Raw genomic sequence first — 17,500 nt, 5'->3', positions numbered from 1 at the left:
GTCGATTGTTGATTCTATTTACCGCAGCCGAAACTCGCAGTTAATTAATACATCTACAAATGACAGACTTGGTCCCCTTTCACTTGATATCAATAACCGATAACTTTCCGTACGGCAATATCAATCGACTTGGCCCGAGACGAAGACAATCGTGGCGCATCTAACAAGACACCGCTGTACACGATAGATCCTCCGAACATGGTTCCTAATATCGATCAGCATTGATCTTAAATATTCCAATAGCGACGTTTGATTTGGGGTAAGTCGGGTCGCGGTCAATTGCCTCTCTCGATTCTGGTCTGCGGCGATTCGGTCTGACGAAGCCATGCGCAATTAGGCGATGGGATCAATTTGATGGCAGCCAGACGATTGATCGAACGATCGCAAACTTCGTGTCGATCCTTGATGCACCCTTGCCGCGCTGCAAGAGAACCTTACTCCTTGAATCAACTCTCCGCGGCAAAGCATTCGCATTACTTACAGATGCGCAAACACGAGAAGATTGACAAACGCTGCACACGGGCAGGGGAGATATTGCCGCGCAATTGACCTCATATCCCCCTCGGCGTTACGCAGTATGATATTAGATTAGATTTCGGCAAATTGTCCCCTAGAATTACACGAACGCATGAGGGAGTCGTGCCGTTGTTTGCCAGGCGTCAGCTCGGAATTTCGTGAGATTGTTGCACCGAATGCAACTTGGAAATGCAGTCCGACGAGGTTGGCTGTTGATACGTTTGTACAATATTTGGATAGCGTAGCGCGAGTGGAGTTATAATTCAAACTACTATGTTTGCTAGAATACCATATTATTTTGTAATTAATTTTACGTGATTTTTACTTCACGAAATATTAATTTGCAATTTTATTATGAAACAACTTGAGTCTTGGATGTGATTTTACAAATGCGCAAAAAGTGCAGAATGCGATTCAAGTTGCCTAGAATCACACGCGGACACAATTCTATTATTGATTCCAACATTTTTAATATATATATATATGTTATTTACGTAGTATTTTGATGTTAATTGCAAAATTTTTATTATTAACTTATTTCATTAATGTAACATTCCGAATAATATTTCTGCAAAAAATTGCAATATATATTCCACAATTAAACTTCACAAAAGATTGTTGTAGTTACAGTTTACATGCAAATGCTTTACACACGATTATCCGGATGAAATTTGCATGGCGTGACCACAAATAGTCTTTTCGCTTTTCATCGTGCAAATAGCAGCGAACATTACGCCACAATAATTACGTATTGTCATCTAATTGGCTCGATATCAACGGTATTACAGCGTGCGCAATATTAGATTAGATTTCGTCGAATTGTGCGTGGGACAGTGGAAAATTACACAGCTGCATTAGGGACTAACGGCTTTATTTGTCAGACATCATGATGTACGCGAGATTCTGTGAAAATGCGCTTCGTTAAATATCATTTAAAATTGATGAATCAATTTCGAGATTCATGAGAATTGATAATCTGCATAATCATTATTGACAACTGTGGATTAAAGTGTGATTTTATAAAAGAAGAAAAAGAAAGAAACAAATGATTCAATTTAGAACTCATAACGAAACGATAAAAAGATAGGCTTGAACTTTTTTGTAACAACAGGATATATTTGATCTAATAACGGAAATTTCGTGAACTCGTCATTGATTAATTTATTTGCAATTTCTAGCTGCGCTAGCGTATAGAGCTTGCTGAATTTTTACGTATCAGTCGGCGTTTTCGAAATTACGATGCTTGCGCGCCGAGGGAAAATCGTGTAACTTCCTAATAAAGTATTTAGTCACCGAATGGAAGCGCAGTAAGGATGGTTGTACGTAGAGAACACGAGGTGAAGGAGGCGGCGGCGGTGGCGGCGGGTGTAGGACGAGCAGGAGATGCAGGAGTGCTGGTACGGCAGGAGTTTCAGTTTCCGGGTGATCTGTGGCTCCCTCGTCGTGAGAATCGATGCCGCCAGCCGCCCAATAACCATACATCGTACGACTATCACACCCCTGAGGTATATACCCGCGCACCGTATCCTCGTCTCTCCTTCGCCCTCCCGCTCCTTCTCCCTTGCACGCACACGTGCCCTCCTGCGCCGTCCCCTCTTTATTCCAACCTTCTTCATCTCTACCTGCCTTATTACAAATAGCCAGGCGTACCTACCCGCTTCGCTTGAGAAAAATTGCTCGGGATTTGAATTATTGCGCGTTATCCTTCTCTCTTTCTCGCGCGGCTCGAATTACTATTCGTTATTTCTCCGGTCGAGATTCAAATTATCCTGCGAGATGCGAATTATTATTTATTGGCCGTTCATATCGAATATTCAGGTCGTCGTTTCTTTCGCAATTTTAAACTTTACCTCGAAATGCGCTACTCACTTTCTCTCTTTTTTCCCCCCTTTCTTTTTTTAACCTTCGCTTCACTCTCTTGAAATTTTTATAAGCAATCTCCTGCGCTGCAGTTTCATCTATTTGTACGTTTGCGTACGCGCGCTTCGTTCTGTACGTTTTGTTGAAGAAAAAAAATACTGTGACTTAGTAACTCGTTACTTTTCGATCACCGTGTGTCGCGCTCGATTGTTGTTATGCTCGATTTGCAACGTAGCGTAACAACACATTACTCGTGTTGTAAATATCTTCCGTCGCTGTTGGTTGCAGTGTACTGCGCAACCAGCCCGATCTCAGCCTTCACTTGAATTTCAGAACAGCATGTGGAATTAATCTCTATCAAGCTTGATATAACGAAGATGAGTGGAATCGATGGTTGATGTCGATGTGCGACACCAATGCGAGAGGATATGATGATTTTTGCAGATATATATGTTATTTACATCGCGTGTATTTTGCAACATATACATTACGTCATTCTGATTCTTTTTTTATTCTATTATATTCTATTATCGCCTAGTTCAAAGTAACATTTTTCCTTATTTATATTACACGTTAATGAATGTTTGGTATTTTTATGCACCAATACGTTTTTAATTACAAATAATGGAAATGTTGCAGACAACTGTTATTGATATTTAAAGATAATTTTGATTTTTCGAATGAATAATTTAAATGTAGATTTGTTAAAATTGCACAATGAGATACAGTGGTCATTATATTATTCGCTATTTTTTGCTCATTATGGAGAAAGGACATTTAAGACGTTGACTAAACGTGGAAGAGAAAATTGTGTTTCCGCTCCTCGAGTGAAATTATGCAAAGTTACGAGTACGGCTCCTGTTTCTTGATAAACCGTTAACGTATTATTAAAATTAAAATCCAGGGTAAGCGGTAGAAAATCTACTGTAATTTAATCTCTTCGAGCTACGCAGTTATGAAATTATGGTTGGAAATCTTCGTCTTATTTTCACGTTGCATTGCACGATTATTGATATTACGTCATTGGATATTTCGACATATGAAAATTAACGAAAAAAAATATATGTCGATCGAGTTGAAATATTCGCAAAAGTTATTATAAAGAATGAAAATTGTATTTAAAGTGATTTCCACACGGAGAAAATTGTATATCAAAAATTACTTACTTATGATACGGCAGTAGCCGCGAATCATAAGAGGAATTATAAGTTTCAATACTATGGCCATTACTGTGAAAAACATAGTAAAAATTTTTATAATTTCATCATAGTTCGCGACTACCGCCGAACATAGTAATTTTTTATATAAAATTTTCTCCGTGCAGTTGTGTGAATAATATATATTAAAAATGTTTCTTATATATTACACTTGGCACGGTGCAGCAAGATATCGAGTGAGGTATTGCTTCAGGTTCGTGGCGAATTTAAATGCGAGTGGTACGGCGAGACGTAGGTCGATTAGCATTACGCTGTGGGATAGCGCGTTTTAAATGTTGCAATTAATTGGCGGAAGGAGGAAAGAGGGAGATGGAAGAAAACGCGCTCAAAGGAGATATTTACAACGGTTCTGATTCGACCGCGAGGAAAGAGCTCCTCGGTTCAAGATGCCCACGGAGTTGATGGGAGGAAAGGGGGGAGGAACGGAGGCGTAAAAAAAGGAAGGAAGCTCGAGAACATTCGAGAGTGGAATACGAAGTGAGCCGGAGGAGACGAGACGGAACGCGATAATTGCGGCGAAGGATAATTTAACAGGGCGGCTCTTTTCCGCCTCGGCTTCTGCTCGCTGTCCGCCCCCGCTTCCTCCTTCTCTCATCTTCTCTCGTCCCTGTTTTTAATACATCTTTCACCGTCGTCGCGGCACGTAGCGGCACGCCATAAATGCTAAATGTATATCCAAGAATACTCTATCGAGAAAATAGTATAATCTCCGGTTAGAAGCGTTACAAGGATTTTCTAGAATAATTTACTTCTAATAAGCTATATTTAATTATTTCAATTTTAGTGAGCACAGTCTAAAGGATAATAAGATATACGGTTCCTTTAGACGGTACATCTCTTCAATTTCTACTTTATTATGAAATTTCTTCAAGACATAGATTCGTATATCGATCTATTACTTAAAGAGATCTAGATCTATTACATAAACTAGATTTAAGACGTCTTCGCGATTCTCATTCCTCTCTCGCGGTACGTCCTCGGTCGTTCGCTTATTCTCTACTTCTACTCTGGCAGGGAAACGGTCACCCGCGCTGGGTGTGCAGACAGTCGCTGCGGCAGTATTTATGGAAATGAACCGAGGTAGTTTGAACCCTCTTTTCGCCTGCACCGTCCCGGCACCGTCCGCATCGGCTATATACCTACACCACGTAGTCCGCTGTCTCCACTTGCAAGTGCACACCCCCCCGCACGGACTTTTTTCCACTTCGCTCCCGTCCCCGTCGTCGTCCGTCCCCGTCGTTTCGCCCGCTTTATTCCCCTTTTTTCTTCGCTCTTCTCGTTTATTCTCTCCGTGTATCCGTTCCTTCTTTGCCAACGCCTGTCTTCTTCTCGTCTTTTCCTTGTCTCGCGTGGATAAAATCCATGCGCACAGCTGCCGCCGCTGTTTGCCCACCTAATTACGCGGAATTCATAAGTTACGGAACGCGTGCCGACCACCCCTTCCCGGTTACTTTTAGTCCCGCTGTAATTTACGAACGAAAACGCGCTGTATATACCGCACCATGACCACCCTCTTCATGCGGCTTCGCGGAAATGTTATTTTTCGTGTATACATCTCCGTCTTTTCGAGCGACGTTTCTCTATATGAAAGCGACATTCGATTCGGATTCCGAGTTAATTGATCACGTCGTTGCACGGATTCGCTTTATGGCGAATTGAAGAAGTTACGCTTAAATGGAGAAGCGAACTTGATGGCTTTCCTTACCACTCTGTGGACGGGGATTATTTTGCTTCCGGGAAAAACTATTCAATTCCATTTATTGGAACTAGTTTGATGATGAAAATCAATGAAGAAATGGAGAAAATCATTGGATGATAAGTCTTTGAATGTATTTATCGAGGCATCAAAACTAACAATAAATACGCGAAATAAATAATGAAAATTAAACAATGGAAAACAGGAGGTTTTAATTTAACGATTCAAGCTGTATTGCAACTTTTTGACATTCTTTATTCTATTTTTTCAAGTTTAATTTTTGAATGATAAATTATTGTTGTCGATTTGGTAAAGTTGCGTATTGTTATTTTATTAAGGCTTTAACATGCATTAATAGTATATACGTATATTTTCGCAGAGGACAAGATCGAAGAAGAAAAATATCGTGCTTTAATTAATTCCACTTTCCCTGCGAAACGCTTGGAATTCGATTCCGCGTAATTAGCCGCGAGAGCGGTTAGCTTTGATATCGGGCTAATCGAGCTGTGCAATTTCAGAGTCGGTAGATCGATTATATCGCGAAAGCCAGAAAGTGGTTATTGACGCGTAATAGCAGCGACCAAGTATCGCTTAACGAGCACAATTTAAATTAAATGAATTCAGTTTTGGTCAGAAGGATATGAAAAACAGTGTCTCTTCGCATACTTTTTCAAGTCCCGCGACGACGCTTGTTAACTCTGTAACTTTAGAAAGATCGATCCGCTTGAAAAGAATGTTCTTTGTGCAAGGACCAAGTGCTCTTCCGACTTATATTCAACAATCATTCACTGATGGTCAAATACTTGTATGTAACAGTATACGTTAATGTACTGTGTGTATGTGATGAAAATTTTATTCTATTTCTTTCATCGATTGGCCCTGTTATTGTTGGTTTTATCACAAAATTTTTGTTGTAATAGTAAAAATTCTTGTACACAATGAATGTAAATAACAAAATGTTAATAAAATAAAATATTTTTAACGTGAAAGATATTACAAAGTTATTGGCTATTGGCTATATTGGTACAATAGGATTTATGGAATCCATATGCAATTTACATTTACACCAATGCTATTAGCGTAGCGCACTGCGGCATATGACAATCTTCATCCCAGCGAATTAATTTGTTTTGACAAAGATCTGAAAGGGCGGCGGTACTCGTGAGAGAGGGTGAAAACGGCAAAGTGCGCGCGCGCGCGCGCGTGCTCTCTCGTTCGATCGGCGCTTTTCGTGGTTGAAGCGCTCATTAATTCAGCACTTTTACAGAGGCGGTCAGAATCCATTCCGAACGATTAGACGCCCACCGACGCCGCCATCGTCGCCGCCGCAGGGTCGGGGAAAGGTTAAACGCACACTTAGCGACTCTCGAATCGGATCAAGGCATACACTACGCTTTGAGTCGATGAGGGGTTTACACAAAGACTCGGAGTAATACAGCGCGAGCGAGCAATTGCACTTTCGAGACAAATCGATATGACTTCGACTGCGCGGGATAATCCGGCCGCGCCTTGAAAAATTCAACCCCTCCGAACGCGCGCGGTTATGGACGAGGGAGCGATGTATTCAGTTACGCCCAATTATTATCTTTCTCCTCCGTTCTAGCGGCCCCCCGTACACTATTCACGAATTTCATCACTTTTTGATTGCGCGGCGACGCGTCTCTGTGCGATGGAAAATTGAAATATTCAAGAGCAAGCGCCGCCTCAAACGAGAGCGGAACGCGAATAATTCCGATAGTCACGGTTGCCGATCGGTTCCCGTCGGGGAAGCTACGGAGAGCTTCGTTCGGAAGTAGGCAAGTTAAACAGCGGGACGACAAGCGAGATATGGCGAATAGACCATGCTGCTAATTTAAGTTGTCATAAGGAGATCAGTGCATAGGGCCGCCTTGAACCGCTCTTCCGCGTTCTGCCGGTTGACATTCGCGAATTCCGCTTGCAACCTGTTGCTCTCTGTCTCTCTCCCTCCGCGCTCAGCCACCCCCTTGCGTCTACTCTCACGGCTACGTCTCCGCTGTGCCCCGCCAGCCAGGTCCACGTGTAAGTGCATTCAGTACTTTAAAATCTCGTCGCCGCTTTGCCACCTCCGTAATCGGGCTATACCATCAAATTGCGTGAGCATGCAACCTCGGAAAAAGTCTCGTCACTGTATCCAAGGCGCACGTTGAGTGCGCCAAGTATGTGTTTATTCGACTCTTGCCTCATGTTTATGAAATGGGATCTTTATATTAGGCAAATGATACTTCAAATAAGACCATATTTGGTTTTAAAGGCAGCTACGAATGGAAATTTGTATATAGATTCAAGGAATTTTCACTCTAACTTCAAGTGTTAATAATCTTTGCGATTCTGTAATAATTATGCTCTTATTCTAATCCTCTCAATTTTATTTTTTTTTTTAATTTATTATTTTAAAAAAGATTCAAGTTCTTTTCTTGCGTTCTAAAATTATATGTATATCTCAAAGAATACGCTTCGATCTGAAGCATTCTTACAATCTTGATATAGGTAATTGACATAATTCTTGGTCACTTGTTACGTCGAGGTCGTTTATTTATAACTAAACCGATCGCACATGTTCCGCCGCGAAGTCCAAGCCGACATTTAGACTTACGTGTGCGTCGGCGAGGAAAATTTACATGTCACACAATGCGGCCCAGACCAGTTGCATGCCAAGGTGCTATGCGTTATCCGACTGCCGACAGTAGTTGCAGTTGAAATCGTGTATGCGTCTAGCGCAGCGATGGCCTCGAATGAAAATGCATCTATGCACTGTACAGTCGCGATTTACCGTTCGCTGAAAGAGTGAAAGCGCCCTACGCTCTTGACAACCTTACGCCGCCCAATGTTCCGCGTGTGCGATTTTGCCCTGCATTCGCAATGAGAAAGCTCGTTACTTGTCTCGGCAATAAGTGCCCCGGAAAGAAATTGTTGCTTAACGCGGATTAGGTAATTACGTTACGTTCGGTAGATGAACATAAATACGTACGTTCGTCGCACATGAATTGTAGCCTGCATTTGCGCGATGATTGGCATGTCGCGCGAGACACGATTTTTAAAGATGCATTCCATTGATAATTCAATCATCGTGTCGATAATTGTGTCGAGATAATATTAACTTTCGTCGAGTATGAAATCGCTATTTTCCTAAGTGATTATCAATGGTGTCTCGGAAAATCTTTTTAATGAGAATGAAGGAGATGGTTTCGATAATTCTTAAATGCGATTTTTTTATAAAATTCAAAACTTTACAGTAGAATTACGCACGATAAAAAATTAAATAAGTTGTAAAAAATTTGTTGTATAGTTTTTCAGAGTGGTTTCTGATACAGTAATCATAACTGTTCAGTTATGATAATTAATATTGAAAATATAAAATTTTTGCGCAAAAATGGCATTTAATCAAATGTATAGCAATTTGTGTAAGTTTGATTTTTATTAATTATTCTTTAAGGAGCTCTTTTTTGTGTCGCGTGTAACGGGCGTCGAGAACTCTTCTTCTCTCAACAGAAAGAAAACAAGTACGTTACAACCGGATAGTGTAATTCCGACAAGGAACATCTGCGTGGATTCGTGCCTGCTCGAAATGGAGACATTTTAAGCTCACGAGCCTCGTCCTGCTTGGCTCCCCTTCAAGGAATTTCGGTCTATGCAAACGCTCGGCGTATATAAAGGACCAGATGTCCTGCCACCTCGACGCAATCAACTTCGAATACCTTCCAGAGAATTCACATGCGACCGTGACAAGTCTTGTCGTTGTAAGACTAGACTCTCGAAATTTTGGATGCTTTTATACGGAGATCATTAAAGTAAAAATATCACAGTTAAAAAACTTTAAATTTTGTTTTCGTTAATTGCAAATATAAATAATTCGAAATAACGCATTGCTTGAAATGCATGAATTGCTAAACTATATTTGTTGTAGAAAACGTCACACCTCCATCTGCTGTTTGTAAAAAAGTTTGATTTCCGAGCAAAAGCAGAATTAATAAATACGGCGCGCTTCGTGATTCCGAATACTCTGGTATTCCAGGCGCGTTCGGAATTCGAAGATATTAAAGAATTCGTAATATTGGACGCGCGCGTCTGCAAAGGATTCTCGCGGACGCCTTCTTGCGCGGAGCAACCGCATTAGGACGACAGACACGTGTGTGGTTCTGCATACTTTGCAGGAGAAACACCTGCGAGAACTAAACGAGAACGCATACTCTCCTCGGCTTTTTCCTCCTCTCCGGATAGAATAGAGGCGGTGGCATTTCGCGGGGACAGGATGCTTTCTCGCTCTTACTCATTTTCGAGAGCATTCGCGCTGATGTGCATAGCAGACACTCTACGCTTACCTTCGCTTCTGCCGTGCGGAGGAGCGGAGGAGCACCAGATGTCCTACCACTTCGAGCGCAATCTACTTCGAATGCGTACCCACGAATTCACATGCGGACGTGCCTCATGCAAATGTCTTTCTTGTCCGCGTCGCTCTCTCGTAAAAGAAGCTCCGCGCGCGACGGCGTTCATTAAAGTTATTAGTTTTGTGAGACTCGCGGGGCGTTCCAATATTCTCAAAGAGTTGCGCGGTGTGCGCGTTACATGAATATTTTATAGACACGTGGTGGCGAATGGAAAGTGACTGCAGGAACAACACAACATTTTGTTTTTAACAAAATTCTATGGTATAGTAAAAGTTAGCAAAGAGATGCTCGCTTCATGATGGATCGTCAGATATAATTAATCTTACGAGTAAGCTAGCATTAATAATTTGGGATTTTTTGTAAACGCGCATCAATAATTAATTAGTGACTTATATTTTTAAGAAAGATTCCCATTTACAACTAGTTGATTGTTGTCTCTCTTAAAAATATTACGATCACTATTTATTATTAATTAATTAATTGGTGTAAGTAAAAATTAGTCTATTAATATTGATCTGGAGTGCATTAATTGGAATAATTTCAACTGGAGTATATCTTAAAAGCAAGTTTAATTTTAAAATGTTTCACGCTTGATCTGAAAAAAGTTAAAAAGTTGAAATAAATTATTCATTACTCTGGCTTTACATATATTCCACTTAAATGATATACATTTATTATAGTTAGCTTTGTTAAGCAATAAGTTTAATCTATATATCTGTCAGAATTATAATCACATTTTTGCTCGATGAACTATTTAGAGAAAAATTGCTTTTATCGAACTAATGAGAGCATGAAAAGGCGAAGAGATAATAAGGTAGTTAATGTACCGTACTCTCTTGGATTGCGCTCGTTGATTATTGCACGTTTATTCTATCGAAGCAGCAAACTATCGGCAAACCTATGACTGCAATGTCTTCACGTCATACTCAGTTGCCTCGAGGACGTTAATAACAGTATCTAATACCGTGAAAATGCGAGTTTACACGGAAAATGCTAAACTATACCACACCTGTGCGAGAGATACATTTATAATAAATATAATAATATTAATTATTTAAAAATGCAAATAATTTTAGAACTTGTGAGTTGTCTATCTTTAACATATTTTACTCCGAATTTTATCATCGGACTACTTACTTTTTCCAAAAATTATTCTTAAACTTATTATCGTAAACGTTAATTGTGAATTTTGTATCGTGTTTGATTAATTTTTAAATTGTTTTATGACATCATAAGAACTGTCTTCCAAACGAATTAAATCACGGCTTGGGGGGGCTCGTGTAAGACTCTAAATTTTTGCTCATTTTGCCTTACGACGTCGGGTTATCGCACCGATAATTCGGATCGACGAGGAGCTCGTACCGCTTGCTCCGTATTTATCGGATCCCGAGACTTTATTCAAATTTCACGTCACTCGATTAAGCAGTCGATTTACTCCGGATTTGCTTTCACAGGAACTTCGCGGTTCCCTGCGACTTCGACCACGTGCAAATTCGTAGGGATCTGTTCTAATAGCTCGCGCTTAGGCACGACGAGAGAGAGAACCTCGCGCGGATGGTTGAGCGCGTAGAGTTGCGCGAATGTGTTGGTGTACTCACACGACGAATCCGAGAGAACTAGCCTTTCCACTTGGTCCGCTTTTAGAAGCTGCCAGAACTATGGCGACCGAATGTCTTCCTACCTTGACGCAATCTACCTCGAGTACTTACGCGTACCCACAAAACCCCATGTGCGGTCGCACCACATGGAACTTCCTCGATTCTACTTTTGCACAAAGGACATGGCTGCTTCGTCTACCATTAAGCTTATTAGTTTAAAGCTCCTTGAAATATCTTCGTGTCGTATGTCTTACTTCACGTACCGAACGAATAATTGAGACACTCAATTCTACAAATGTGATTCACAACTAAAGTTATTATACAGTTTTTTGCAGATTTGCACATTTATCTACAATTAACAAGTACGTTTTTAATTTTTTAATACGACAGTATAATATAGAAAATGGAAAAATTTTTATTCCATCTTTCAGTATCACACAGGAGAGTGCTTGTATTTTCCTAACGCTATTTTGTTTGCTTTTATTACGCAAGTCTGAATATCGTATTGTTTCGCATATAATTTTTCATTTATTTAATTTTATTTGGTTTCCGTATTAGAATGCCTTAAAGCGTATGTTCATGTTTCTGGTTTGCATTGCCTTTTTGGATATGTGAATTTATGGTTTTGTATTTCAACCTCTTGCGGTACATAGTAATATATAATAGGGACCGCTCTCTCCTTTCTTCTCCATGTTTCTCGTTTACTGGGTTTTCAAGGGAAAGAGGCGTGATTGTTTTAATAAGCAATAACGTTTGTTCGCGCCACGAAAGCGAATAATAGCGGGCCGAGAAGTGGTGAAGCGTCGAGACAATAGGAGCTCGCTTGCCCGTTTCAGCTCTTTTCTCTTTGAGATCCCTGCAAAAGGGCACGTCGACTGCACTTCTCGTGGCTTATCGAGGGCCAACGTAGTCAACCGCGCGTGTCATTAGTAATTTTGAGCCTTTCTTCGGTCCCGCGCGTCTATCCATGAACCCTTTTTTTTCACCCTTCCGCGCGGTCAGCGGGACAAAAAAGCAGCATACGGGCGCTGTGTCGGCAGGCGGGTGGGATCTCGCTCTGAAATAATTCGATTTAAAATCTCGCCACGGCAGTTCGCGACGGCTCGTCGTCGTCTAACCTCGTTTTAACGGCCTCCTCCCTTATTTTCAAGTACTCCGGAAACTCCCGTAAATTTGAAGAACGGTCCCGACACTGCACCGTAACTTACACGTGACAAAGTTTCCATGACTAATTGCGCAACATTTACATGGTAACGCAGTTGCGTCGCAGGGGGGGTGAGCGGGGAACGAGCCGAGGGACGAGAGAGGGGGGACGAACGCAAGTCGAGTGATTTACGATGCCATGAATAAAACGCGAACAAAGTGTATCCAGGACGATGCCACACGTGCTACGAATACCGGAGTTATTTTCGAGGAATTGAAAATATTTTACGATGCGATGACGCCACGGCGTGACTTATGACCGGGTCCGCCGAATGGTGGAGAAGCTTATCCCAGCTGGCGATACATTTTTAGTCGCGCGCGATTTCCAGCTGCACGGGTCCGATCATATACTCCGTCTTTCGTTCTAGCTGCTGTGCACGTGCGAAACGATTCTTCAATGAAGAGACTCTCTCTCGTACTTTTTGTCTTTGACATTTTTCCTGAAAATTTTAATTGTGTTATTTACTTAATTATTTTAGTTTAACAATGTTAACGTGACATTAGATGGAATATATAACACTAGGAAAAATACATAAAATTGGCATTTTAAACTAAATTAGTTTTATTTGTACATCATTTAATAGAAACTACAATTTTATTTTTATTAATGTAATTTATATTTTTTCGCGAACATTTTGTGCACCATTGAAAGACGCTAAAATGGTATTTTGATAAAAATTAACATATTATACACATATTCTCTCTCCTGGAACAATCTCATTCTCGAGATCTCGAGAATATATTTAACTTAAATGTAATTTATTTATTTGTCCGCTAAGAAGCGTTTCGCTTTGCAGAAATTTCTTATAAACGGGAACGAGCGTATTTAGTTGAAAATCTGCTATACCTTTCCGATTTTTGAATGGCACGTTTAATCCAACATTTACATTACAAAAACACATCTCCCAGCCGATTCTCGGCTTTCGCGCGTTCAAATAAATCTCCAGCACGGCCGTGTTGTCTCTTGCCCGGCACGGGGTGTGTTAAAGCAGTCGTGCCGGCTCCCGGAAACGGGGCGGCATTGTCTAGGACCCCTCTTTGTCGGCTTCCGGCCGGCAATGTTTCGCCTGTCTTGCGAATCGCGAATTTCGAGGGTAACGGCGGCAGCAGCAGCAGGTGTCCATGCACCTGGAGCTTTCGTAGACGCGCTGCGCGCGATTGTTCCGTATTTCACGTCGGCGGATGGCCTGTGTGTCCACCGTGCTCTCTCTCTCTCTCTCTCTCCGTGTACGTCGAAGCAGCGTATGAATAGGAAACTGAATGAGCCGCGAGTCGCACACAGCGCGAATTTGATATGCAAAAGTGCTGTTTTACGCATGGGCGCTTGGTACGTTTGTACATCCACACAGCCTTCTGCACTCATGAAGATGGAAAGCGGAGCGCAAAGGAGGTATAATCTGAATTAAAATTACGATTACTTTAATTGAAACATGTATTTAGCCATTCTATCCTATTTAATGTTAAATTTTGTTCAGAATTAATTATTTCTGTAATTGCATTAATAATCGAGTTTTATTAATCTTTGCTGATATATTTTTGCGAATGGCTAATGTTTTCTCTCTTGCGTGTGGAAATTGCAAACGACATTAAATTATCATATGCCTACGTAATACATTGACGTGTTTCTTGGAATTTCAGAGGTAGAATTTTGCTGATATATAATGTGATTCTGCGAACAGTTAGAGGCACTTAAACTTTCGGAAATTCGGTCGACTATTTGCGATGTGCATTTATCTGGGCGAGGCAGTCAGTGGACAACAGCTGGTGACCAGGTGATGAACTCCATCATCATAGCTTGGGGTTATTACCGTGGTATATCCGTTACGGTAACAGATCGGCTTCGTGGAAATCGTTAATACAGCACCATCGCAAACTTTACACACTGACGTGTAATGCGAACTTTAAAAACCTCGACTGCGCGACGTTTACTATAAGACGCGAGTAAAAGCATATTTAATTTCATATTTTAATCATGAAAAAATGAGATTTTTTTCAGTTCTTTCAACGATAAAAAAAATTAAAAGAAAATTATTAATATTTTTTTATAATTATTTTGAGTAAAATTTATAATAATTATTAATAAATAATGTGTTGCAATAGATATAATTGTTTTTGTATCGAAGAGAAAGGAGGAATTTAATTTTAGAAAGGTAATCTTAGAAAAAGGTAATTGCTTTGGATAACAAAATGATAGTGTTACGATTTACGTCAGAGTAGCTTTCACGCTGCCGTCTGATTTTGCTTATGGCATGTGTCCATCGAAGCGAATCACAGCCGACGCGGCAAATTGACCCTTATTCATCATCCGAAAATGACGCTCTGGTCTATTTGACAGGTCAGAAGTCTCATATCCGTTGCACTGTTGAATCAGCAGAAATTCTTACCGATTGCTCTGTTATTAATTACGCTATTAGTTACAGTTGTTTTGAATCTTTTAAGATATCCGGAATCTTTTTTAAATAATTAAAAATTGTTTTCTTTGGTTTTATTAATTCAATAAACTTATGAATTTAAAAATATTAAAACAGATGAGTAATTTGCTTTTGTCTACCATGTTACTCATTTTTAACAGCGAAGTAGATTATCATTTCTTCGGTGTATTTTGAAAAACAATGCTAGCATTAATATGACCTCTTGATTTTTTACTTTCTAAAATGTGTTTGCAACAAATTAGTTGCAATTTGATTCTGCGTTGAATCGCAATATTGTGATATTTTTCTAGAACTGAGTGGCGCCTAACACGATCGAATAACATGAAAGGTCGTCTCAGTTTTTGAAGCGCTGATACACAGCCTCGATACAAATTCCACTTTTTGATTGAAAACACGACCGACAAACTTTGTATCCGATGACAGCGGAAATGCTGTAATTGTGACTCAAAAGCCGCAGTTCTGTGGCATCGAATTACATTTTTATTACACTTTTTTTTTATTTGTGTCATGCGCGGATGGTCACGCGTTACAATTCTCTATATTCGGAAATTTTCACGCATTTTACCACACCAAAAGTCGCACAGCACATCGTCATGTCAAGTGTCGTGATTAAATTTTGAGCAGTTAAAACCTCCACGCTTTTATTCGCCGATCTATATCATGGTTTTATTTTTTACCAACAGTCGTTTTAGTGCTATTTTACTGCCAAAAGCACCTTTACAATTAACGTTTAGTTCAAGTAACGATGAACAAATTTTGAATAGTTATTTTTAGCTGTTATCTCTTTTTCTACGTGAAAAAAAATCGCAGCTAAAAATTAGTTTCAGATTATCTGCGAAAAATTTCCCCGAATAATTTCCCCGTAAAATAAATATAAAAGCCGATGAATATTTTAGCAGAAACTTACAAAAAGTTAATGTATCTTTTTTTTAATCGATCTCCGTGCGTAAATTTTTATTTTGTTCTTGTAATATTTTAATTATATCTTCATGATTGTTCCGATTGTGAAATGAGAGGATCAAAGTCGATAATCACGACGGAAACTATCATATTATTGTCGAGATAGAATCGTTATTTTCGCACGCTCATTATTCGCGATTTGTCGCCAGATTCGTTCGCTTCGGTCAGGTAATCCAGATCGAAGGCGAACAACGAACATCGCACGGTGAAATCGCTTTTTCCCTCTACTCTCAACACGATATAGCCGCGTGGCCGGAACTCTATATAGAATCGGGGATTAAATCAATGTACCGTGGGGGCCGATATGAAGCCAGCCGAACGTATGTAATGCGCTTCTAAACGCCGGCAGAGAAGCGTAGATCCGATAGATTCGAAAATTCGCGTTTGGCTGATTGCTCGAGGCGTGTACGCTTCTCCCTCGGAACGATATACAGCAATGGCGATCGTTGCGATTGTTTAACGCAATAAATCGCACCGGCCGCCGCGGTTTCGGGGACGGCCGCAAGCGCGGCGGGACGGGGCGTTAAATATTTATCGCAACGAGAGAGGTGTAATCCGCGATGCGAGACGCCGATAAAAAATGATAGGCCGATTCGCAGGGGAGGCATTGCCGATAATCACCGTAGAAAATCACATGAATTTGTAAGCGAACGGCGTGAGTTGCGCGCAACTCGAGATTGAACCGCAACGGCGGTTTCTACGTACCGCTGTGATTTACATGCATATTAGGCGACATTGTGCCGCGCGCACGTCGCGAATTTATAAGTGTACACGGCGTGCATCCGAACACGCGCGCGCTATGCGCAACGACGAAATTACATTGCGCCATGTGGGACGTGTTGGTCACGCGGTACAATTCAATGAATATATATTATAAAATTTTATTACGCCATGTAACGTCGCGTGTAATGCGTTCCATTATCGATTAATGGCTCTGATAATAGCCGAAGAGTAATACACTTTGTTTATTTCTGCGTTTATTTGAAATCCGATTTGCCAATAACAATAAATTTTTAATTCCTGTAAGCCACAACATTTCGCGCATTCAACTATGAACGATTATTTCTCATTTATGTTTAATTTTTTTCACACATCACAATTTTCATGCAAAATAAAAGTATCTTTTGTGCAAAAGTTAGTTGGTCAAAGAAATTATTAAAACTGCAATTATTAATAAAATCATTTCCGTTTAATTGACAAGTTACAGATATTTCTGATGTATTATTTTCAAACTTCATCAACAGCTGTAGAAGTTTGAGATCGGATTCTGATTTTGCTGCAGAGTTTCGGATGACTGCTTGCAGTTGTTGCACGAAAGTCAGCGACAGATTTACTCTCACGAGAAGGTTGAAGAGACGAGGACGGGCAATAATTATTATGTCACGTCGAGCCCGATTTGAATCAGGGCTTTCGGAGAGCGGCAGGCTTAGTGGTTTGCCTTTGGTACATCGTGTCTATTTTATCGTGTACGCGGGAGAGAGCCACGCAAAGCCTTTGATGTTCGGCAAGACTCTTAGCACGATGGATGATGGAAGGAGGATCGGGGGTGAGCGGCAAGGGTGAACGCGAGAGAGCGAGGGAGCAAGCGAGAAGAGGGCGATACAGAGAGAAG

The 17,500-nt window shown here is 40.5% G+C and overlaps 1 protein-coding gene across 15 annotated transcripts in view; it reads left to right on the top strand.

Annotated features, from left to right (window-relative positions):
- The window catches only part of mbl (muscleblind), a 363,403-nt gene that overhangs the window by 273,945 nt on the left and 71,958 nt on the right, over nucleotides 1-17,500 (top strand). The window lies entirely within an intron of this gene.

This window comes from Linepithema humile, chromosome 5 (genome assembly GCF_040581485.1).
Source record: "Linepithema humile isolate Giens D197 chromosome 5, Lhum_UNIL_v1.0, whole genome shotgun sequence".
In the NCBI taxonomy this organism is placed as follows: domain Eukaryota; kingdom Metazoa; phylum Arthropoda; class Insecta; order Hymenoptera; family Formicidae; genus Linepithema; species Linepithema humile.
This window is presented reverse-complemented; position numbering and strand designations above follow the sequence as displayed.